We start from the raw sequence: 26,148 nt of genomic DNA, 5'->3' as shown, positions 1-26,148 counted from the left end.
AAGGAACAATATCCCCTTCTACTAATCTTACTGCAGTAAGAAGAGTCAACACACCAATGGTTTTCCAGTTTTAAAGAGCATCAGAATGCCCTGCCGGAGAAGGCAATGGCACCCCACTCCAGTACTCTTGCCTGGAAAATCCCATGGACGCAGGAGCCTGGTAGGCTGCAGTCCATGGGGTGGCAAAGAGTCAGACACGACTGACCGACTTCACTTTCACTTTTCACTTTCATGCATTGGAGAAGGAAATGGCAACCCACTCCAGTGTTCTTGCCTGGAGAATCCCAGGGATGGGGGAGCCTGGTGGGCTGCCGTCTATGGGGTCGCACAGAGTCGGACACAACTGAAGCGACGGAGCAGCAGCAGCAGAATACCCTGGAAGGCTTATTAAAACTCAGACTGTTGGTCTCCACCTTAGAGTTTCTGATTCAGTAGGTTTGGAAGACAGCTGAGTGTTTTCCCATAAAAGCAGTTACCACATGATGCTGATGCTGCTCTGGTGCCTATATACTGAGAACCCACTGCACAATCACCATTCCCCCAGAGGAACCAATTTATTCCTATTCTACCTTAAAGTCAAGACAGTTACATCCTACAGAGTAAGCTATTTTCCCAGTTAAAACCCACTTTGCTAATCAAAAAAAGGAAAAAATTAAAAGCTGGCTGGTGGTAAATCTCCATTTCCCTTTCTCTCTATAACCCAGAAAATGGTCCAGGAGATGACCTTTAAATGGATCCTCTTCCCCCACTAAATCTCACTGGAATATTAACTAGCATTACATAAAATACATCAGATCATCCTAAATTGATCTTTTTTAATGGTCAGAACCTCCACTGATTCTAGAAGTCAGGAAGGTAACATAAATGAATGAGGGAAAACAGTGTTATATGAGAGGAAATGGAGTTAACTTTTGCAGTTACAGAATGTCTGCTATCTCCAAACATATTTTAAATTTAATGAAAAATTCACTACACACACACATACCCCTGTATGCCAAATTCAGCCTGCAAGTCAGGCAGCCTTCTTGCCCAGATTTAAGTTATTATAAAATCTAGTATCAACATCCAGGTATGTGGTATGTTCCTCCATTTATTCAAGGTTTAAAAAAAGTTCTTGGTAAAAGCTATCAAAATTGTGAAGAAATCTTTCCACAGAAAAAGAAATTCGATTTCTAGAAAAGTAAATATCCTAGAAAGTGAAAGTGAAGTCGCTCAGTCATGTCCGACTCTTTGCGACTCCATGGACTGTAGCCTACCAAGCTCCTCCCTCCATGGGATTCTCCAGGCAAGAGTACTGGAGTGGGGTGCCATTTCCTTCTCCAGGGGATATTTCCGACCCAGGGATAGAACCCCGGGTCTCCCACATACCAAGCAGACGCTTTAACCTCTGAGCCACCAGGGAAGCCCAAATATCCTAAGTACAGGCCAAATACTCATTTGCTAAGTATTATGTTGATACAGAAGCTAATTATTGTATAACCATGGAAGAAAAGCTGGTCTAATAAACAACTGATATATATTATCTTTATCCATTATAAATACAAAACTACTGAACCAAAATGCATAGCCTGGTGTACACTATTACATATTTTCACCAAGTCAATGAGACTTAATATTTAAGCAGGGTTATCCTTGAGAGTGCCACAAATATTCTTCAGAGCTCATGGTATAATTTGTGTACGTGAAATATCTTGAAGAAAAAAACTCATGCTATGCATCAACTGGAATTTCTACTATTGACAGTAAGAATGTACCATTTATCTCCTTTAAAAAATAATTTCATGAAGTCCTAAAACATTTTTAAATCAATTTTACTTTCAGTAAGAGCCACCTTCAGTTCACTGAAAACTAGTATCCATTTGAAAAAAATATATAACTCTTGTATTTTGAAGAATTCTGAGTCTTTTGCTCATGTAGCCAGGAAACCAATTTACCCAGGCAAAGTTGCCTATGTGTCAGTCCTGAAAAATGCACTTACTCAAAATATGCAGAGAGTTAAGCCTTTAATCCACAAAATTAAATTAAAAGGACAAACACAAAGTAATCTTCGTCTGTATGTGGAAACTTTACATGGGGAATATTTTGGCTTTGTTTTAAGTAGATCAGATTTAGCTGGATGCAACAGCAGAAGTGTTGTCAACAGTGAAATGCACTTTCCAGCGCATGATGCTCCTGCTGAGTGAAGCCAAGAGACACATATCCACAAAGACATAGTACAGCAATGTATAGGGTTGCAGGGCTTCCCTGATAGCTCAGTTGGTACAGAATCCGCCTACAATGCAGGAAACTCCAGTTCAATTCCTGGGTCAGGAAGATCCCCTGGAGAAGGAATAGGAAACCCACTCGTATTCTTGGGCTTCCCTTGTGGGCTTAGCTGGTAAAGAATCCAGCTGCAATGCGGGAGACCTGGGTTGGGAAGATCCCCTGGAGAAGGGAAAGGCTACCCACTCCAGTATTCTGGCCTGGAGAATTCCATGGACTGTATAGTTGGCTCAGACGGTAAAGCATCTGCCTGCAATGTGGGAGACCCAGGTTCGATCCCTAAGTCGGGAAGATTCCCTGGAGAAGGAAATGGCAACCCACTCCAGTACTCTTGCCTGGAAAATTCCATGGACAGAGGAGCCTTGTAGGCTACAGTCCATGGGGTCGCAAAGAGTCGGACACGACTGAGCAACTTCACTCACTCACTGCATAGTTCTAAGGGTTGCAAAGAGTCTAATATGGCTGAGCAACTTTCACACATAGAGTTGCAACAAATATGAAAGCCAGGGGGCAGTGCAGGGAACCTGTGAACCAAAGCAAGAGGAGTGGTTGACAGCTAAGTTCCCTCATGCATACTAAAGAAAATATGTAACAATAGTAGTAAATGGAAAAAAGTCATTGATTCAAAACATCAAAGAAACTAAAACTCCCATGCCCATACTACTGGAATTGACATCTTAAAAAAAAAAAAAAAATCAACATACAGATCACTTCTAACTCAACGCAAATTATATTTACATATGTTTCAAAGTTCAATGTTAAGTATAAATAAATGTAAATCCTGCCTCTTGTGAGGTTTCTAGAAATTTATTTGATTTGGCTTTAGAAAAATCTTTATTTAATTAATAAGTGTTATCTGATTAAAAAGGAAGATTGTGGGCTCAATGGCAAGATAAGACATTTTCCTCAGATAATAAAGATAATGACAACACCCATCCCAGGAGCCTCAGAGAGTAAACAAGAGATTTTTCAAACTGAGAGCCTGATTCACATACATATTATAACTATATCATGTACTCTATTTCAAAATATCACAAAATTTAAAGGTCTTATAACTATTTTCAGATAAGTTTCTTTTTGACATGGTGTTTCATTAAAACTGAAATAAGGAAAAATACCTTGTCTTACATACAAAAACTGAGTGAACAATCATATTTTACAAACAAAATTTTTAAAAACCATTTTAATACATCTCAACCGTGATAAAATGATTGAAATTGTGGTGGTAAGAAATTACATTTTAAAGAAACTATGAAATCTATTTTTTGTAGTTCTCACACAGAAATAAAAGTTCCCTTTATCAAAGAAAATCTGTGAGAGAATTTAATAAAAGGAAAATAATAGCCAGTTCAAAACTGACCACACACTGAATTCTCTCTCTCTTGAATCTGATCCCTTAGAAGTCAAATCATAGGAAAGCCTGATTCAATGGCTTGACATTATTTATAATGTAGGTGGTTTTATAAAAACGTAGGTGGCTTTATCTTGGTGGACACTCCTTCAGCAAAGAGACTGAATGATGTGCTTTTGAATGACGCTGCATTCTAAAAAGAGCCAAAAAGTGTAACCATTCCCATTTTTTAGCTTCTGGAACATCATGAAGCTCAAGTGATACACAAGGTTAAGGAAGTTGATGGAAGGCTAAAATAAGCTCTTTGGAATGCTGACCTGTTGGCCAAAACTCCATCCCACAATCACTGTGGACATACAATGACTGAACCCTAGCTCTGCCACTAATGAAGTCTATAATCAATCGCGGAGTTACTTAATCTAACGGAGGCTTAACCATGTTAGCCAAAAAATGTGGTAACACTTCAACAGGACCTTGTAAAGATTAAAAACAAGAATATGTATAATATAAAATCCATTTAGTTCAGTTCAGGCGTGTCCAACTCTTTGCCAATCTATGGACTACAGCATGCCAGGCTTCCCTGTACATCACTAATTCCCAGAGCTTGCTCAAACAAATGTCCATTGAGTCGGTAATGCCATCCAGCCATCTCATCTTCTGTTGTCCCCTTCTCCCCCTGCCTTCAATCTTTCCCAGCATCAGGGTCTTTTCCAATGAGTCAGCTCTTCGCATCAGGTGGCCAAAGTATTGGAGCTACAGCTTCAGCATGAGTCCTTCCAATGAATATTCAGGAATGATTTCCTTTATGATTGACTGGTTTGATCTCCTTTCAGTCCAAGGGATTCTCAAGAGTCTTCTCCAACACCACAATTCAAATGCATCAATTCTTCAGCATTCAACTTTCTTATGGTCCAACTCTCACATTCATACATGACTATTGGATAAACCAAAGCTTTGACTAGATGGAACTGTTGGCAAAGTAATGTTTCTGCTTTTTAATATGCTGTCTAGATTGGTCATAGCTATTCTTCCAAGGAGCAAGCATCTTTTAATTTCATGGCTACAGTCACCATCTGCAGTGATTTTGGAGCCCAAGAAAATAAGGTCTGTCACTGTTTCCATTCCTTCCCCATCTATTTACCATGAAGTGATGGGACCAGATGCCATGATCTTCGTTTCTTGAATGTTGAGTTTTAAGCCAGCTTTTTCACTCTCCTCTTTCATATTCATCAAGAGGCTCTTTAGTTCCTCTTTGCTTTCTTCAGTAAGGGTGCTGTCATCTGCATGTCTGAGATTATTGATATTTTTCCCAGCAATCTTGATTCCAGCTTGCCAACTTGGCATTTTGCATGATGTTCTCTGCATATAAGTTAAATAAGCAGAGTGACACTATTCAGCCTTGACATACTCCTTTCCCAATTTGGATCCAGTCCATTGTTCCATGCCTGGTTCTAACTGTTGCTTTTTGACCTGCATAGAGATTTCTTAGGAGGCAGGTAAGTTGGTCTGGTATTCCCAAATCTTTAAAAATGTTCCACAATTTGTTGTGATCCACACAAAGGCTTTGGCATAATCAGTAAAGCAGAAGTAGATTTTTTCTGGAACTCACTTGCTTTTTCAATGATCCAAAAGATGCTAGAAATGTCATCTCTGGTTACACTGCCTTTTCTAAATCCAGCTTGTACATCTGGAAGTTCATGGTTCACTTACTGTTGAAGCCTGGCTTGGAGAATTTTGAGCATTACTTTACTAGCGTGTGAGAAGAGTGCAATTGTGCAGCAGTTTGAACATTCTTTGGCATTGCCTTTCTTTGGGATTGGAATGAAAACTGACCTTTTCCAGTCCTGTGGCCACTGCTGAGTTTTCCAAATTTGCTGGCACATTGAGTGCAGCGCTTTCACAGCATCATCTTTTAGGATTTGAAATAGCTCAACAGGAATTCCATCACCTCCACTAGCTTTGTCCTAAGGCCCACTTGACTTAGCATTCCAGGATGTCTGGCTCTAGGTGAGTGATCAGACCATCATGGTTATCTGTGTCATAAAGATTTTTTTTATATAGTTCTGGGGCTACCTCTTCTTAATATCTTCCACTTCTGTTAGGTCCATAGCATTTCTGTCCTTTATCGAGCCCATCTTTGCATGAAATGTTCCCTTGGTATCTCAAATTTTCTTGAAGAGATCTCTAGTCTTTGCCATTCTATTGTTTTCCTCTATTTCTTTGCGTTGACCACTGAGAAAGGCTTTATCTCTCCTTGCTATTCTTTGAAACACTTCATCCAGATGGATATATCTTTCCTTTTCCCATTTGCCTTTGCCTTTCACTTCTTTTCTCAGCTATTTGTAAGGCCTCCTCAGACAACCATTTTGCCTTTTTACATTTCTTTTTCTTGGAGATTGTTTTGACCACTGCCTCCTATACAATGTCAAGAACTTCCATCCGTAGTTCTTCAGGCACTCTGTCTACCAAGTTTAATCCCATGAATCTATTTGCCACTTCCACTGTAAAATCACATTGGATTTGATTTAGGTCATAACTGAATGGTCTAGTGGTTTTCCCTACTTTCTTCAATATCAGTCTGAATTTGGCAATAAGGAGTTCATGATCTGAGCCACAGTCAGCTCTTAGTCTTGTGTTTGCTGACTGTATAGAGCTTCTCCATCTTCTGCTGCAAAGAACATAATCAATCTGATTTCGGTATGATCTGGTGATGTCCATGTGTAGAATCTTCTCTTGTGTTGTTGGAAGAGGGTGTTTGCTATGACCAGTGCGTTCTCTAGGCAATACCTAGTACAAGTACTAGAATATGGAAGAGAGTCAATAATTTAGGTAGCTATCCAGAAGCTCTTGCCTGGAAAATCCCATGGACGGAGGAGCCTGGTAGGCTGCAGTCCATGGGGTCGCTAAGAGTCGGGCATGACTGAGCGACTTCACTTTCACTTTTCACTTTCATGCATTGGAGGAGGAAATGGCAACCCACTCCAGTGTTCTTGCCTGGAGAATCCCAGGGACGGTGGGGCCTGGTGGGCTGCCGTCTATAGGGTCGCACAGAGTCGGACATGACTGAAGTGACTTAGCAGCAGCAGCAGCAGCAGCTAGAAGCTCTTCTTCAACAGGTAGAAAGAAGAACCCCTGAAGGCAATTAGGCATTTATCAATAGACAGAGATTGTATACCTTCAGCTTCATGAATACGTGTTAAAAATACAACTTAACTCTCATCTGTGATGAATAATGAATGTTTTGAAAAGGAAAGGCATACTAATCTTTTACCCACTAAGTCAATAATTTCCTATTAATATACTCAAATACAATAAATATCTCTTACAATCCTAAAGAGCATAATACAGTTTTCCACATTTTCTATCACTGTTAAAAAATGGCAAGTTATTTAAGAGACAGATAAGTCTAACAAAGAACCACAAAAATTATATTTGCCCTTTGATAAAAGTTTCAAAATATTAAATTTCCTCATTAATAAAATAGTTTCAATATATTAAAAGAAAAACTACAGTGGCCAGATATAAAATGTAATTCATAAAGTCATGATTTTTTAATCACAATATAATAAAATATTGTTCAATGTCAGTTTTTATTATACAAGCAGTAATTTTTCGGACTTTTCTAAGTATTCCACTCCATGTGTCAGACTATCTTTTTCATGCATCATGTATTATATTATCTGTATACAAGAGGAAATCCCCACAGAATCCAAATAAGCAAAGATATTTTCAAACAGGGTTTTAAAGAAAATGTTAATTACATGTATATAACTCTTAAAAACTGCTACAACCCACAGGGTACAAAGTATCATTCCAGCATCAGAACTGCTGGTAGATTTCTAGTACTCTGTTCAGCTTTTTAAATATATTAAATATATATATATGCCTGGTACAGACTATCTGGTTACTTTTATTTTAGGATAGGGTATAGTTCCAAAGTAGCACCATGGAATATTTATATTACATTGGATTTTTGTGACTGTGATTAACAAGAGTAGACATTTTGTGATCTGTTCTTTCATCCAGTCAAGTCTACTGCTCTGACATTTGCAGGGAATCTTCCATGGATGCCACACTCTGCTAATGTCTCTGTAGAGGGTAAGCAGAGAAAATAGATTATTCCAATAGTTCATACAAGATAATGGCCTAAACTAAAGCAAAATATAAAAAGTTGGTTAAAATCCAGTGTGGATGAAGATGTGGGAAAACAGGTATTCTTATAAACTACTGTGGAAATATAAAATTATTAGTATCTCTTTGGAAGACACTTTGATAATAGCTATCAAAATTTAAGCACAGGTACCATTTAATTAAGCAATTCCCCTGCTATTAGTATATACATTCTCATGAAGATATACGTTGGAAATAACAGTTAACTGGGAAAAAAGTAAATGCTACCCAAAATGGATCGTTTAAATAAATGCTGCTATAGTCCTACAATAAATTATCAAAAGCCAAAATATGACAAAAGCCCCAAGATCTATTACATTTAAAAACAAAGTTTAGAACATTATACTAAATCCCATTGCTATATATTTTAAAATATGTATATAATTTTTCATATATGCCTAGAGCTTTTCTGGAAGGACATATGATAAAGCACTGAGGTTCTTTGATGGAATTAGAGTGTGGGTGGGCATGAAAAAAGAGTTTCTATTTTATACTTATGTGCAAAGTTTTATCAGGTACATATATTACATTTTGAAATAAATTATCATAAAAAAAATAAAGGTATGGCTAACCATAGATAGACAAACCTACACAATTAAGTTTTAATTTTGTGGAAAGCAGAACAAAAATAGAATTGCAGTCATAAAGAATTAGTCTGAGCAAAATGCAAGGAGAAAGGACAAGAGGGAGACTCCCATATAGCTGAGATGTTAGAAGGAGACTGTCATATAGTTTAGATGTTAGCAAGACATCTGCTCTGAGAAGTGGAAAGATGGTTAAGAGTCAGAGTTTGGAGAGAAGTCATAGGAGGATGGTAACAAGTCTACAGGAGACATAAGTAAGGAAGAGGAACATCAGAGATGGAAAACTGAGGACCTCAAACCAGATATATTCATATAAGACATTGTAATGTCAAATTGTAATGTAAGGGAAAAATACTGACCCACTTTAGTGTTTTGGGGAGAGTAGAAATAAGATCCAGCTGATATCTCAGGAAAAACAGGTTTTTGGAACAACCAGAAGTCATAACCTGGGAGCCTGACAAACCATACAGCATGCCATGCTTGATCCTTTATTCACTGCACACATGGCAAGCATTTAATCTCCATCAGTGATGCCAAGAAAAGACATAGATATTCTCCTTCTAGTCCATCTCAACAGAAACACACCCTCAAACCAGTGATTCTCTATTGTGACTGAACTTTGCAATGCTGCCAAAGAACCTTAAAATATATTCACACCTGAGTCAACTCCTAGGAAGTTTCAGTTAATTGGCCTGGGATGCAATCAAGCACCTGAAATTTTCAGTGTTCTCCAAGTGATTCTAACGTGCAGCCGAAGTTGAGACCCACAGCCCTAAGATAGCCAGCTTCTCATATTCATAGAGTAATTCAAACTTTCACAATTTAAACTTATCCCACCTCTCAAGATAACAACTCCTCAAAGTATCATCTGAAATATAAACATTACAAATCAGAGGCTTCTTGCTTTCTACATTTGTAGCAGATTATTTCATCGGTGGGTCCTAGTGAAACATACTTGGGTGATTGATTCCTCTGTGTAGTCCTCTCTCATTCTGACTCTCGGCATGGCCACTCAACTTGCTTTGGCCAAAAGGCCATTGATTATAGACTTCATTAGAGGTAGAGCTAGGGTGTAAACCTGACCCTAAGTCCACAATCATTGTATTTCCACAATGAAGTTCATGGGATTGAGTTTTGGCCAACAGGTCAGAATTCCAAAGAGTTTATTTTAGTCTTCTATCATCTTCCTTAACCTTTATGTTAACACTTGTATTTCATGATGTTCCAGAAGCCAAAAACATAAAGTGAAAACATTTTATGTATTTATTTATTTTTAGAATGCAGCATCATTCAAAGGCATATCATTCAGTCTCTCTGCTGAAGGAGTGGCCACCAAGATAAATCCATCTAGTTTGAAAGCAGAAGTAGGTATTTATAATGTCAATCCATTGAATCATTCTTTCCTGTTGTTTGACTTTGGGGTCAGTTTTCTTGGAAAATCCATCTTGGTACCCAACTGCTATGCTTTAGATAAAACTAACTGGAAAGAGAATCCACATGGAAGAAAATCAAGTTCCCCTAACTAAGCCTAGCTAACACAGATGGAGTGACTTCCCCAAACAACAAATCAACCTGTAAACTTAGGAGAAAGTAAAAGGTCATTGTCCATTACATGTCCATCTAATTTTTTTTTTGTTTCATCATCTTGTTATTTGTGTGTCTTATTTCTGTTCCTCTGGAGACAGTGATTTTTCTCAAACTTAACGAATCTTTGATCCACTTTAAAAAAGTTTAGCACACACAGACACCAACCTTATTAGACAAGCAAAGAAAAATCATCAGCATTTTTAAGTAAAAATTAAAATTTTAAAAATTAACAATAATTTCATATCAGTAAGAGATAGTTTCTGCTTAAATCTTTAACTAAGGCACCTTTATCTGACATGAGCTAAAGGTCAGATTTCATGTCTGTTTAGTTAATTTTTTTACTACTTCATCTAAATTAGAAACTCTATCATTATAGAACATTCAGAGTGAAGGTATGTTTGGCAATTCTCTCAGACTTCAGGATATGTGGAGTTAATGTACTTGTAATTATGGAGAGAGATCTCATTTACATATGCTTTCAGAGAGTCAGTTGAAACACTTGTCACACTCAAAAGCTAATGATCTCTTTTAACATAAAAAATAAATCTTTATATTCTGCTGCAGCATTTCTATCGATTTTTAATTATGGTTTTCAAATTCAATATCTTAAAGAAAATTATAAAAGTAATGGGGAAAAATAAACTTCTTGATAAATATTTGTAGTCAGTTTTCTTCAAAACCCCCATAACCTACTCTCCATGACTGACAGCTTGGTATTGCAGCCATGAAAAGGTGAGTGTGTGCTCACTCACTCAGCTGTGTCTGACTCTTTGATACCTTATGGACTGTAACCCGCCAGGCTCCACTCACTGTCCATGGGATTTCCCAGGCAAGAATATTGGAGTGGGGTGCCATTCCCTTCTCCAGAAGATCTTCCTGATTCAGGGATTGAACCCACATCTCCTGCTTGGCAGGTGGATTCTTTACCACTGAGCCATCTTAGAAGCCCCATGGAAAGGTAGGGCCAAGGTATTCAAGAAACTGAATATCATGAAAAAATACCAACCAAGCAAGCCACTTAAATAAATGAATCCATTACCAATAAAACATGTTTTTATTCCATGTTTTCAGATAAACATCTGAGTCCCTCTACCACTGGGCAGCCAGCAAGCATTTTTTTTTTACAGGAGAAAAAAATAGTCTTGCATTTCTTCACCCAGAACGTCAAGATATATACTTAGTGGCTTCAATTTCATCCTAGTCACAGTTTTCACTAGTTCCCTCATCCCTGAATCCTCAAGTGGGGCGCATATTATTGACAAGCAACTACTCTTCAAGAATAAAGCAGCATATGGAAAAGCACTGGGGTTAAACTCTTACTTACAGGGCAACATCAACCTCAGCCCACCCCTGCCCTCTGCCAAAACAACTCTGCCAAAACAACTGTTTTACTTTCCTGATTTCGTATTAGATTCTAATCCACCTTGTTCAGTCTATAGCAGAACTCTCAAAACAATCACTACCACTTCCTGCAGCACATGGTCTTAAATGATAAGGCTAACAGTCACTGACTCTCCATTAGAAAGTAAGTTTTCTATGAGGGCAACGGCTTGGTCTCTTGTTCACTGCTGTATTTCCAGTGTCTCTCTGGAACAATTCTTAACACAGTAGGCTCTTAAAAAATTTGTTGAGTGAGTGAATAAATGAATAAATATATATATATATTTCATTTATTCCAAACTAGATTCAGTCTCCACACCTCAATTCTTTTGCCTCACTGTGAGGAAAAGGTTAGTACACAAAATAACAAATGCTGTTTTACTCACTGCAGGCCACTGATGCATGAGGTGTCATTTAACAAAGGAATTCTGCCAATAATTAATCTGTTTCCCCTCTACATACGTTTGTTATTAGTGTTTGGGCTAGATGACAAGTTTCATCGTAGTACTGTGACTTATGCCACAAAAAAAGACTGAAATTATGAGTGATAGCTCTAGGGTTTTAGATTCTGGCTTCAGGGGAAAAAAGATCATCAACTTCACAGTGCAAAAACCATTTTAACAGGTTCATAACAGGTGACTATCAGTCAATGGATCACCAATCCAGTGAAATCTGAATGCTAGATACCTACTGTCATACGTGCTGTTCACATGACTCCTTATTCAGAGGCCTCTGGTAAATTATGACACTATCAGAATCCCTTCTTATATGTTTTATATAGCTTTAAATTCAGTCTGATGCTAATATTTTAATTCCATTTTTATCATTTAATCACATCTGAGACATCAATCCATTTTTGTGTACATAGGAATTAAAACAGCAATAACAGAAATTGAATATTTAAACATGTAAATCATATGCAAATAAATATTTTAGCAACAAACTTGCACCTTAACTGAGAAAACCTAGGACTCCAGCCTTGAAAATGTACTGTTTATGGATAGACGCTAGATACTCTCATTCTCAATAACAAACCCTTCACTGTACACTCATCACATTAATGAGCATTTTACATTCTCCTTTGAAGCCTAGTGTGGCCCTGTAATTAAGTGGTCAACAAAATGGAAGCCAGAAGGTCATATGTGACCTCTGAAGCTTGTGCTTAAAACGGAAGGTCAATGTAAATTGGTGTAGCCACTATAGAGAACAGCATGGAGGGTCCTTAAAAAACTAAAAATAGAGTTACAATATGATCCAGTGATACTACTCCAGGGCATATATCTGAAGAAAACTATAATTCAAATAGATACATGGACTCTACATTCATAGCAGCTTCCAACTGCCCTCTCTTAACCATTATGGGCTCCATTGTCTCTTACAATTATTCTTAATTCAATATGCTATACTGCATGTCAATTACTAACATTTAAAATTTGTGGAATGCACACAAAGTTGTCTCTTTGCTTCTTTCCTCCCCAGCTGCCAAATATACATATGGAGTGTTTGCTGGGCCCTAGTGGACCACAGAAAGGCATGGGCCGCACTTCAGGTTCTCAAAGCAATTTTCTTCTCAATGAAGATGAAACTGTCTCACATGGGCATTGTTTCCAGGCTGTGCTCACTGCAGGACTCCTAGCAGGCAAGCAGAAAGCCACAGCATTCTACAGATGCCTGTATTCACATGGTCCCAAGTGTGTGTGGCCTGAGGCTTGCTTTTGGCACATATACAGAGCAGACTGGACCATCAATTGCCTCTTACAGATTATGGCACACAAGTGTCACAAGCATGTTACAGATATTGGTCACCGTCTGCAAGGGTTCAAGTGTATAATTCAGAACACACATAACTGTGAACTTCATCCCTGACCAGTGAATATATTCCAGGGGCCCAGACTAAAGAACACTATACCACCAGATTTTGAATAAAGCATTTTATTGTATTCTGCTTTGTGACAATAGAATCAAACATTGTCAGAGCTGAATGGGGAATTAGAGATTCATTGAATCCAATCCTCATTCTGCAGATGTGAAAATCTAGGCATAGAGATTAATGTTTTTGCTCAAAATCACCTGTTGAGTGACACAGCTGGAATTAGGCCATGGGGGCTGATATTTGAAGAGATCCTCCTATTCAAGTACCAATATCAGATTTGGGGTTTTTGCTTTATGTGTACCACCCATTCATTCACAATCGAAGTAACTTGTAGATGCTCAACTTAAAAAATACATAAATAAATAAGCCAGCTAAAATTTTCTAAGACAGAGTTGGAAAATTTTTCTACTAACGACATGCAGTATTCCAAGCTGTAAATTCACAGAACTTTGAGTTTTCAAAGTTTTGTTTCTACTTAGGATGGCTTGGAGAAGGCAATGGCAACCCACTCCAGTACTCTTGCCTGGAAAATCCCATGGGTGGAGGAGCCTGAAGGGCTGAAGTCCATGGGGTCGCTAAAAGTCGGACACGACTGAGCGGCTTCACTTTCACTTTTCACTTTCATGCATTGGAGAAGGAAATGGCAATCCACTCCAGTGTTCTTGCCTGGAGAATCCCAGGGACAGCGGAGCCTGGTAGGCTGCCGTCTACAGGGTCACACAGAGTCGGACACAACTGAAGCGACTTAGCAGCAGCAGCAGTAGCAGGATGGCTTGTTTCTGTCAGCAGATATATTTCTTTAATAATGACTCGTTCATACTACAATTTACTAGTACAAAGTTTTCAATGCATTTGGGGGTACCTAGGTATAATATCTGGAGAAGGAAATGGCAAACCACTCCAGTATTCTTGCCTTGAGAATTCCCTGGACAGAAGAGCCTGGCAGGCTACAGTCCATGAGGTCGCAAGAGTTGGACACGACTTAGTGACTAAACCACCACCACCGCCAGGTATAATGTGGAACAAAAGATGAAGAGATAGAAAATGCAGTGTTTCCAGCTTACAAAATCACAGGTAACAAAACTGTGGCAAGCTACATCTTCTCAGTGGAAATCTCACTTTTAGCAAAACCTAAAATCTTATTTAATGGTTATCGGTTTACTCTTGAATATAAACTACAAGCAAGTAAGGCCAGATACTTTTGACCATCTCCAACATAGTTTTGGCTCTAAAATATGTAACAGGACTTTTAGTTTTGCCTAAAAGTTACCCCCAAATAAGTCATTTTCTAAGCCATGTACTGAGCAAGCAGTTAACTCACATTTTGTTCTTCAAACCCGTCATAAAATATAATACATAAGTTAGCCTTTACAGTGCACTATGGAAGTCCTAAATATTGGCCACCTGACATGAAGAGTTGACTCATTGGAAAAAACTCTGATGCTAGGAAAGACTGGAAGCAAAAGGAGAAGGGGTGGTGGAGGATGAGATGGTCAGACAGCATCACCAACTCAATGGACATGAATTTGAGCAAACTCTGGGAGATAATGAAGGACAGAGGAGACTGATGTGCTACAGTTCATGGGGTCACAAAGAGTCAGACTAGACTTAGTGACTGAATAACAACAAAGATGGTATGAAGGATGGACCCCTTTCTCAAATAAGCCTAGGAAGAATGCATGCTACCACTAAAACCACACAGATGAGAACTGCCTGCAACTGAACATGATAAAGATGTTAATAGGGAATGGGAGATAGACCATTTTATATAAATTATTCCCATTCTGAAAGACTTGGCAGTAATTTATGGATTAAGATGGTATAAAATTAGAAATTAAAAGATCAAAGAGAATAGAGATCAACTGAAGAAAGCAAAGTAGTTGTTCTCAGACTTGAACAAATTACACCAACAGAATAATAAATTTAGCTCTAAGCTTACTGATATCTAAGGCAAAAATGAAAATAGGTTGTGTTACACAGTTCTAATTTTCTGATAAGGGAAAACATTCAGGCTTAAAAAGACGACAGTTTTTATTCATTTACTAAAAGTAGGAATTTATCAGATGTGTACTTGTATAATGTTGCATCAATGGCTAAACAGCAGCTGCAGCAATAGGCAAACATTTAGAAGCACTTACTATCTTCCAGACATGTCACCAAGTACCCCACATTTATTATACCATTTAATCATTATAAGAACCTCAGGAAATCCCAACGTATAGACAAGAAAATGGAAGTACAAACACATAGAGTCCAGTGGCACAGAGTTAGCAACAACATACACAGAACCACTGGGCAGGCTCCCGAATTCATACCTTAAAAGATAATCTTTCTCTGTGAATATATAAAATTAGCATATTTACTAAATATTTTACAATAAATATAAGAAAATAGCCCAGACGATGGTGATTATGCTTAGCAAACAGTTTAGGTTCTAAAGCCTATGTTTTTTAACACAACACATCTCAGTGCCACTACACAGGTTTCTAGTAAGGCCACTAGACGTTGGGATCAGCAAGGTAGATACACACTTCTTGACAGGTGAGATCTGATGGACAGTACATATTATGTAGTAACGTGTGATATAGAAATGCTGTTCCAACAGATGGTTCTCCCACTGAGCTTCTGTAACACAACAGCAAACTATAAATCAACAGTCACATCTCCTTAGGAGTAATGCCATTCGGGTACTTTGCTCGCTAGACGGCAGCCCACCAGGCTCCCCCGTCCCTGGGATTCTCCAGGCAAGAACACTGGAGTGGGTTGCCATTTCCTTCTCCAATGCATGAAAGTGAAAAGTGAAAGTGGAGTCGCTCAGTCGTGTCCGACCCTCAGCGACCCCATGGACTGCAGCCTACCAGGCTCCTTTGTCCATGGGATTTTCCAGGCAAGAGTACTGGAGCGGGGTGCCATTGCCTTCTCCAGTATGTTAACTTACTGCTACACTAAAATATGGGAAAAGTCAATAAATTGCCAACCATATCCATGACATGATTTCTTTCAATTCTCAGCAATATTGGCCAAGTGCTAGAATGTGGTCAAGTCTTAATTGACCAGCTAAAAAATATCTACTCAGTAAGTTTCACTGAAGATTCCAGGTTTGGGGTAGATACTGTGGAAACCAGGACTAAAGAAGGTGGGATGGAAATTCTGCAACAAAGTACAACTTCTCTTCAATTGGCCATGGGGTTTGAAAAATATGTCCAGTTCTGGGAGGAATTTTGGAGGTCAACTCCTGTGCATAGGCAAAACCTCCATTCCTCCTTTTTGTCCCAAAGGCAGTACTTACCTTGAAGTTAGTAAAGCTTAAACTTAAGGGACCCTCCTGCCACAGACCCTTTCAGGGACCTAAGAGGAATCTGATGCTTTCATTTAGTTATAGGTTTTTATAAATTTCCTAAGGAAAATATTTTTGTGTTTTTTTTTCCCCCTTAAAGAAAACCCTCCAAATTATACATGTTTCAGACTCCACCAAACCTGGTCATGTCCCTGCCTTCCTCTTTTAAGATTGTGAATCCTCTCAAACTTTTGCAAGACCCCAATAGTACATAGCACAATTCAAAAAAAAAAAGCAAAAAAAAAAAAAAGAGCTGCTTCTGTTTTCCTTCAGGAAGTTACTTCTATACCAATTCCTTTCATTGTGCTTCTCATCTACCTCTCACTGACAGGTGGTCGCAGTTTTAATAAAACTCACAGGATGACAGGAAAGAAATGAATATTAACTTTTCCACAGGCATACAATATAATCTTGTTTTTATGTAAAATTCAACCTTCAAAAGATGCTAAGAGCTGTCTCAATACACTGGGTGTTTGCCTGCAGTGAAATTTTAGAATACGGATGGTCTATAAGAATTTTTTAATGTAAAGCCTTAGGAAGAGTTATTCAAATTACGGTAATTTAATCTGAGTCAGATATTATATAAAATTTTGTTTTTTTAATTCTTTTTAACAATTTTAAAGTCAGTAAAAACCATCCAGCTATAGAACATTCAAAATAAGGAAATAATAGTATTTATCCATCTTTAGAAAAGCAAATTACTAAATATCATCCCTCTTCTGAATGAGAAAGTTATATGATACTGCAACTGTTTTTAAAAAGTAAGATAAAGTATTTCTGCGAATCAAATCTTGGAGTGTCACTTTTAAACTCATATCTAAAGTGATGATTAGGTTTCCAAATGATACATTAAAAAAAAAAAAAACTTAATTATTGGGATGCAGCAAATTCTTATTTAAATCTTGTACCACCAAAGTAAGAATGTTGACATCAGAAACTTTTGTCAAAGCTTCGTCCTATTAACTCCCTCTATGTGTATCATAGTGGAACCATCCTTTGAAAAATAGTTCCATATCAAAGCACTTTTTCTTTCACACATTTCAACCCAATTAGAGACAAGAGAGATGAGTGTTAACAAGACAGTTAAATTTAGAAAATATATGCAAAAAAGCCAAATGTTTTTAATTACTTTAATATTTTCCACATGTAGAATTTTATCTTATTAAGCATTAAAACAATGTCTAAAAAGGAAAAATCAGAGCCATCAGCACTCTGTGTGAGATTATCAGCTGGACACAAATTAATATTTATGTTCTGGAAGTTCCTCTATCAACTATTACCTACTATGTTGCTGCTGCTTTTAAGTCGCTTCAGTCGTGTCCAACTCTGTGTGACCCCATAGACAGCAGCCTACCAGGCTCCCCGTCCCTGGGATTCTCCAGGCAAGAACACTGGAGTGGATTGTCATTTCCTTCTCCAACGCATGGAAGTGAAAAGTCAAAGTGAAGCCGCTCAGTCGTGTCCGACTCTTCACAGCCCCATGGACTGCAGCCTACCAGGCTCCTCCGTCTATGGGATTTTCCAGGCAAGAGTATTGGAGTGGGGTGCCATTGCCTTCTCCAGCTACTGTGTAAAGGGTATTATAACAGAGACTTCTCAAGCACAGGTAACCTGCATACTTTTATCAGGTAAATATATGAAGTTCTTACACATGTTCCTGGTTATCCTTTAACCATACAAAGAATTAAAAAAAATATATAAGTCACATCTCTTAGCTCTTTTTGGCTTATAACATGGATTCCAAATTGGCTTTATTTTTGGAATAAAAAAGAGATGAAGCATACTGTGTGGACTTACTGCATCAAAATTAAGTTTGTAGGATCCCAGTGTTTACTAATATTGTGAGATAGCTTTACAAAAATCCATAAAGCATTTCTCAGAGCTCAAGGCCAGATAGTAAGAGTGTTATTAATATACCAAAAGTATTCTCCTAGATCAAAATTTGATAGGAAAGGCCCACTGATACTGGGGAGAAAATGTCACTAAAATGGGCTATTTCAATATCTTTAGAAATCACATCTTTACAACTCTGAACTAATGGAGAAATTACTTGTTTTACATTCAAATGGCCCTCAGTGGTATCACCATACTAAAAGTAAAGGCCAGAATCTTTGCACTTTTGTACTTCAGATAATTAACAGATCAGTTTTGGGGGAAAATTCCCTGAAAAATCTTAGCATTTCAATTAATTATGAACTTGACACAGGTTATATGAAATTTGAGTTTCCCCAGTGGTTCAGCTGGTAAAAAACACACCTGCCAATGCAGGAGACACAAGAGACATGGATTCAATCCCTGGGTAGGGAATATGGCCTGCAGAAGGAAATGGCAACCTGCTCCAGTATTCTTGACTGGATAATTCCACGGACTGAGGAGCCTGGCAGGTCGCAAAGAGTCAGACACGACTGAGCGTGTGTGCGTGCACATAATATTTATCTTTGCTATTATTGCTGGAAAGGGGGTTGTCTCAAGTATACAAAATTATAAGCATGCAAAAGATCAAATCTGCTTGTAACAAATAATCCCAACCAAACTAAAGAAGTCCTATTAGATTTGGCTTTGGACCCACTATCTATCCCCAGCCTGCTAACGAAATCATGGGTATATGAAAAATAAGAAATTTTTGAAAAACTAATCTAAGCCTTTCCCCTAATTTAGATGGTTAGCATTAATATTTAAGTACTATCCAGCTTCATTTTATTTCCTGCCTGCAGAGCAATGGTTCTACAAGGGAGAGCTCTGACCTGGGTCATCAGATTACTTAAGAACTTGCTGGGGACTTCCCTCGTGGTCCAGTGGTTACGACTCCACACATTCATGGCAGGGAGCATGGGTTCTATTCTGGTCAGGGAGCTAAGATCCCCTCAAGTCCCACATCCAAAAAAGGTGTGACCATCAAGAGAAAATCACTGACTGTGACCTGGACGTTTGCGTTGCTCCAGCATCATCAGGTCTGGAATTCTGTCTTCCAGCCTCCATTTTTCTCTATCACTTCCTGTGACCTTGGAGCATGAAGACCCTCAAGGTCTTTCAAAGCTTTCCTGGTCCTCAAAGTTTCCCCCACTTCCTGTTTTCATTTCCTTTCCTACTCAGACTGGACCCCACGACTCAGCACTTCAACTTTCTCACTTGCCAATTATCTTGAGTCAACCTTTTTCCTTTCATTGTTCTCTTGTATCTGCCTGAACAGCCCACCTCAAATTAATCAGTCACCTCTTTTTCCTGCTTCTGAAGGGCTAATGCCAAGTTCTGAGGAGAATGGAGCATGGCAGTATCCCCTGGACAGATACTGAATTGCTAGTTTCAGTTTTACCCTTAGAAATCCTTTATCTCACCCATGGTCCTATTCCACACTTCAGGTACCACAAACGTCACCATTTTCTTCCAGATCCCACCTCATCCTATCACTCATCCTTAACCTCTACTCTGGAATTAAGCTTGCCAACTCTGAACTCAGACACAGGGTCACACTGATCCTTCCTGGCCCGGGAGAACACTGTATCTCTTCTTCCCAAGGTCAAAAGATACATCTGACTGGCCCTGGACCTCTCTCTTCCTGAATCCTCTTAAACCTTGTTCTAGCCATTAAACTTTCTCTTTCACATTCTTTCAGCTGCTTCCTCCCAGTTACTCTTTCCTCACTGATTAAAAAAAAATCAGCTGCCTCTCCCAAGAAGCTGTCTCTTTTTCTTCACATGAAAGAAATCTCCATGTGAAACTGGCAATCAATCATTAGGAAAATATGATGTAAAATTCAAAAGGGTTTGTATCAGTGAAACCACAAACCTTGATTTTTCTTTGTTTTGTCCCAGCTTGAACCTGAACAACTATGACCTCACTGTGAAACAGGGTTACTGAGCGACCACCCTCTGTTTTAGTGTAAACCTCAATCCTATCCGAAGTGTATTGGATATGAGGAAATACGTAATACACATCCAGTCAATCTGAATAACTCTTCTGGAACAAAGATCTTAATTTAGTCAGGCCTAGTCTTGAGAAAGAGGGCTTCCCTGGTGCCTCAGCAGTAAAGAATCCACCTGCCAATTCAGGAGACATGGGTTCGATCCCTGGGTTAGGAAGATTCCCCAGAAGAGGAAATGGCAACCCACTCCAGTATTCTTGCCCGGGAAATCCCATGGACAGAGGAGTCTGTCATGCCACACTCCATGGGGTTGCAAAAGACTCTGACATGACTTAGCAACTAAACAACAATGGCAATAACAGTCTTGAGAAGAAGGTAATTTCAGGATTCAATTATTCTGGTTTAGCTATCCTTTCCAAAAACAACTGCTAAGTGAAGAAAAGAACGGGAGACATACGGATAGGAAAAGGTTTCCTTATAATATACTTCCCTCTGCAAGGGCGAGGGCTATTAATCGCCTGCCCTTGCGTGTCTTTAGACTCTGAAGTAAGGTTGATAGTTGATAGTCACTATGACCAAAGGGGCTTCCCTGGTGGCTCAGAGGTTAAAGCGTCTGCCTCTAATGTGGGAGACCTGGGTTCGACCAAAGAGTCAAGACATTTCTCAATGAAAGAAAGCAGGACTTCTGCTCTCTGTTGCCTCATCACGCTAGCTCTTCTGAAATGCCAGGTGAAGAAGGAGAGAGAGGAACCCAGAAGGGTCTGAGAGCACCTAACAGGTAGTGTCTAAGTAGTGACAGACCCTTTTGTGAAGGCATGGTTTATTTAAGAGTATCATGATATAAGAGAAAAACAACTTGAAAGGCCACTCAGGAAGCTATGGGGAGAAACAATAAAAATAATGTCAGATACCCAAATGAGTTTTCTAGTTTAAAAAACAAAAGCCCAGTGAAGTCCCTGCATTTTGTAAAAAGGTCATGAAAGCAATACAGTAAGATTCTTTGCTTCCTTCCCTGAGCACATGACGAGAAACCTTACCAGTAAATACCATCATAGTGGCATTACAACTTTAAAACTTGGTAACATTTTTCACAACATGTACATGCAGTCTGTCTTAGTTTAGAGCTGTTTTAAATCCTTTCCATTTGAAATTAAGTGGAACATTTAAAGCAAAGAACCATAAAATAAAGATCAACTTTAAAAATCTATAAGCAATTAAGAATTTCAAAAAAGAAATCAATATTTAACTACAAAAATATACTACAAAACTCAACTCAGAGCAATAGCTCCTTTCTAATACAGAACCAGCTCTCAAAAAATCCTTAAAGTAACAAAGCCGACAATCTTTCTCTTAACCAGTATTTGGCGGGCATCTACTACTATGGATACATATACCAAAACTAAACAGTTTCAATATAGCCTTTAAAATATTATAAAGACGTTATCATTCCAAGAAATTGATAAAGAAATAAATTTAAAATATGGTTAACTTACTGAAAGCCATGTTGTTTCTGAGCTACTGCAAAGTGTAGAATTCCATCCAATAAGACAAAATCTGAGAAAAAGCTTTGCAAGTGGAAACAATGTAAGTGAAATCTCTTACTGGACAAAACAATGATATTATGTTCCTGAAGAAAGCAACTGAAGTCTATCTTTAGATAGACACCACCTCAGTGTTTAACAGTAAGAACAACTGCATTCTGAATAATATAACACTACCATAACATTTCAGGGCTATAACGTATGGTATGCAGTTTTACCGTAAAATTAGTGTCGATTGTTGCAAAAATGGTAATCATCAAAAAGGCAGCTTATTTCACTGCAGGAGTGAGTTTACAGAGGGCTGAAAGATTGAAGGCAAAAGGAGAAGTGGGTGGCTGAAGATGAGATGGTTGGATGGCATCACTGACTCATTGGACATGAATTTGAGCAAACTCTGGGAGATACTGAAGGACAGGGGAGCCTGGTGTGCTGCAGTTCATGGGGTCACAAACAGTCAGATGTGACCGAACAATAGCAACGAAAGCAAAGATAGTTCTTGACAGTCGGGAGATTCAATCTGCCAAGCAAAGCCCATAGATTCAACATCCTCCCTATGCCTCAAAGGGAACAGTCCTGCCTAAAACCACGTGACAGAGCATCAGCTTCTGCCATAGTCCCATTCAGCTACTCTGATGATGTCCTCAGCTGAACTCCCAACACAAGTTAGATACCTAGGTCCTCCTTTTCCTCCACCCTTTCCTCCTTACCTGCTTTTCACCCCGTCCTTTGACCTCCAGCTCCTTAGTATTCTACCCTGATCTACTTCTCTCTTCATTATGTGATCTTTCTATCTGAATCAAACTCTGCAGGGGACAAAGGGTGAGATACAGCTCTTTGCATTGCTTTTAAATTAATACACAGAATCAAGAAAAATGTAGGTCAATATCTGTATACCTAAACAGTTGTATGTAATAAACACAATTATTAAAAATTATATACATAAAATTGTCTTTTACATAGATAAAACTTTTGCAGAAGGATAAATATTTAGTGGCTCCATTGTGTCTGACTCTTTGTGACACCATGGACTGTAGCCCGCCAGGCTCTTCTGTCCATGGAATTCTCCCAGTAAGAATACTGGAGTGGGTGGCCATTCCCTTCTCCAAGGGATCTTCCTGACCCAAGGACTGAATCTGGGTCTGCTGTATTGCAGGTAGATTCTTTATCCTCTGAGCAACCAGGGAAAGTTTTGTGTATGCAGAAGGATAAGCTGGCCATATTGCTAAATGCTAACACCAACTGCAAAAATCTTAGACAATAGCTATTAGACTTTGTGCATCCCATGCATGGTTTATCAAAACACAGACTACTGGAATACAAGCCCAGAGCTTTTGAGTAAGCAGGACTAGGCTGAGGCTTAAGAACACACATCTGTAACAAATTCCTAGGTAATAACACTGAAGCTGTTGGATCTACGGACCACACTGAGAACCTCTGAATCTGGAGTGTCAGCATCACTTAATCCTAGTTCAGATTTTCCCTGAATCCTTGGAAAAAGTGGTTTTCACAGAAGCCCAGTATATAATGAGTAGGAAGAAGAGTACTTGTTGAGAGGAGGAATGGGATTTCCCTGGAGCCAGATGTGCTTGTGTCTCTCCTGGCAAAGTTCCCTAAATCAACTGTACATTATATCTGCTAAGTGTCAGGGAGCCTAATGTATCCATTAAAGCTATGGTATTAAACACTTACAGGATAGAAACCAAAAAACAAGAGCTAAGTTTTTTTAATAAGTTGGCAAAAATGGAAAGTTTCTCCAGGAAATTCTACAAGACATTCCCTCTCAAATTAGTAAGAATAAACATGGTCTTCATAACCCACAGGGTGTGGAAGAATACAGGGTTTGAAGCTTAAACAAAACACTATGTGCTGTGCTTAGTCATTCAGTCATGTCCAACTCTTTGTGACCCATGGACTGTAGCCTGCCAGGCTCCTCTGTCTGTGGGGATTCTCTAGGCAAGAATACTGGAGCAGGTTGCCATGCCATCCTTCAGGGGATCTCCCCAACCTGGGGATCAAACCCAGGTCTCCCACATTGCAGGCAGAATCTTCACTGTCTAAGCCACCAGGGAAGCCCTATAAACATCAGAAAATACTGAATAATTAACTGGGTGTACCATCAGGGGTTTTGTGAGGAAAGTCAGTATGGTAGGAGGCTGCTCTAACACATTTCTGTTAGCTCAAGACCCTTGAAGATTTAAATGAATAAAGTCAATTTCTGGAGGTCTTTCAAAGGAATAAATACAGAACTCAACCTCATCAGATCTCAGTATGGGTAACACAAAAACAAGTTCTATCTTTCTTTTCTATAAGAAAGCCAAGAACAGGAGAAATATAATTTGATTTTATAAAAATTTGTTTTTCTCCTTTCCTTTATATCACTATTTCATTTTCTACCTTCTTACTTCCAAAAGTTGATAGGTAGCTTCTCTAAAAAATTCTAACATTAGTTAGTTCATCAGTGATAACACAGAAGCAGAGCAAACTCTGTCATATTTAATGATGCTGCAATCTTCTTAATGGTAAAAATACTATCTATTATTCAAATTGATGCCAATTATTTCAAAATGAAGTAAAAATGCTACTTAGCTATGAATAACACATATATATGTAATATATATTTTTCCATCTACCTCAAGAGTCTAAAATTTTATAATATGGAAGTTATACTTTTTCTGTAGAGACAAATCATATCCTAGAATATTAGAACACACTTTAAGATAGTTTATAAAGTGTCAACTCTCAAACATAGAAAATAATGTTGTGTTGTATCTTATTTAAAACATGGAAAAAAACATTTTTACGTGACCACTGAAGTTGCGCTGGGAGCCTAGACCTAACGTGTGAAACTTGACTACTGACGTCAGCATACTATGAGGAAGCTCAAGTCACTTGAAGAGGCCATGTATAGGCACTCCATTTGACAATCCTGCTAAGCCCAATTTTGGATTCATCACAGCCCAGATAAAAACATGAGAGTGAACAGGTCTCCAGATGATTTTAGAGTTCAGTTTTCCAAATCACCTCTGACTATAGAATCCTTCCCAACTGAAGCCCTGGACATCATGAAGAAAAGACATCCTTCTGTGTCCCACCTGAATTCCTCAATCACTGAATGAACAAGCGTGACAAAATAGTTTGTTTTATACTACTATGGTAGGACTGGTTCATTAGCAGGAGTAGATATTTGGAGCATGCTAGCACTAAAGTTAGAGCTCGGCTTGATATAGAGCAATTTTGGGGGGAAAAAAAAAAGTTAAACATTTAAAAAGAATTAGAACTTAGGGAATAACTTCAAAGTAAATTCAAAGGACTACAGACAGCACTGTATTTCTATATATATTATAGTTAGAGGATACAGATGAGAATTTTTATCATTAAAAAAGAGGGAATATGTATATGTATAGTTGATTTGCTTTGCTGCACAGCAGAAACAACATTGTAAAGCAACCATACTCCAATAATTAAAAAAAAATCAAAGCTGACCAATTTAAGTAGCATCAGAACCAAAAATCTTTCATCATCAAAATATTTTTCTATTATTAAAAATACAGATAAAATAGATAATTTATCATTACATAAAATATGTTGTCTCCTGGAAATCAAAGTAAAGTTCTAGGGACAATCCCAATGATACTCACTCTTGAATAATTGTTCTTCTTTCAGTACAGCTGAATTCAGTTGCTCAGTCATGTCCAGCTCTTTGCAACTCCATGGACTGCAGCACGCCAGGCCTTCTTGTCCATCACCAACTCCCAGACTTTACTCACACTCATGTTCTGAGTTGGTGATGCCATCCACCCATCTCATCCTCTATCATCCCCTTCTCCTCCCGCCTTCAATCTTTCCCAGCATCAGGGTCTTTTCCAATGAGTCAGTTCTCTGCATCAGGTAGCCAAAGTATTCGAGTTTTAGCTTCAGCATCAGTCTTTCCAATGAGTATTCAGGACTGATTTCCTTTAAGATGGACTGCTTGGATCTCCTTTCAGTGCAAGGGACTCTCAAGAGTCTTCTCCAACATCACAGTTCAAAAGCATCAATTCTTCAGTGCTCAGCTTTCTTTATACTCCAACTCTCACATCCATACATGACTACTAGCTTTGACTAGACAAACCTTTGTTGGCAAAGTAATGTCTCTGCTTTTTAATATGCTGTCTAGGTTGGTCATAGTTTTCGTCCAATGAGCAAGTGTCTTTTAATTTCA

At 38.5% G+C, this 26,148-nt stretch overlaps 1 protein-coding gene and 1 long non-coding RNA gene across 14 annotated transcripts in view; both read right to left on the bottom strand.

The window, feature by feature from the left end:
* PARD3B (par-3 family cell polarity regulator beta) overlaps positions 1-26,148 on the bottom strand; it is a 1,164,360-nt gene that overhangs the window by 919,653 nt on the left and 218,559 nt on the right. The window lies entirely within an intron of this gene.
* On the bottom strand, positions 7,142-10,876 carry LOC129646674 (uncharacterized). Its single transcript, XR_008712111.1, has 2 exons — positions 8,727-10,876; positions 7,142-7,702 (listed from the first exon to the last, which is right to left on the bottom strand). It is a non-coding gene; the product is annotated as an uncharacterized LOC129646674 (long non-coding RNA).

The sequence above is a fragment of the Bubalus kerabau genome, chromosome 3 (assembly GCF_029407905.1).
Source record: "Bubalus kerabau isolate K-KA32 ecotype Philippines breed swamp buffalo chromosome 3, PCC_UOA_SB_1v2, whole genome shotgun sequence".
NCBI lineage: Eukaryota > Metazoa > Chordata > Mammalia > Artiodactyla > Bovidae > Bubalus > Bubalus kerabau.
Note: the sequence above shows the minus strand (reverse complement) of the source record. Positions and strands in the feature narration are given on the sequence as shown.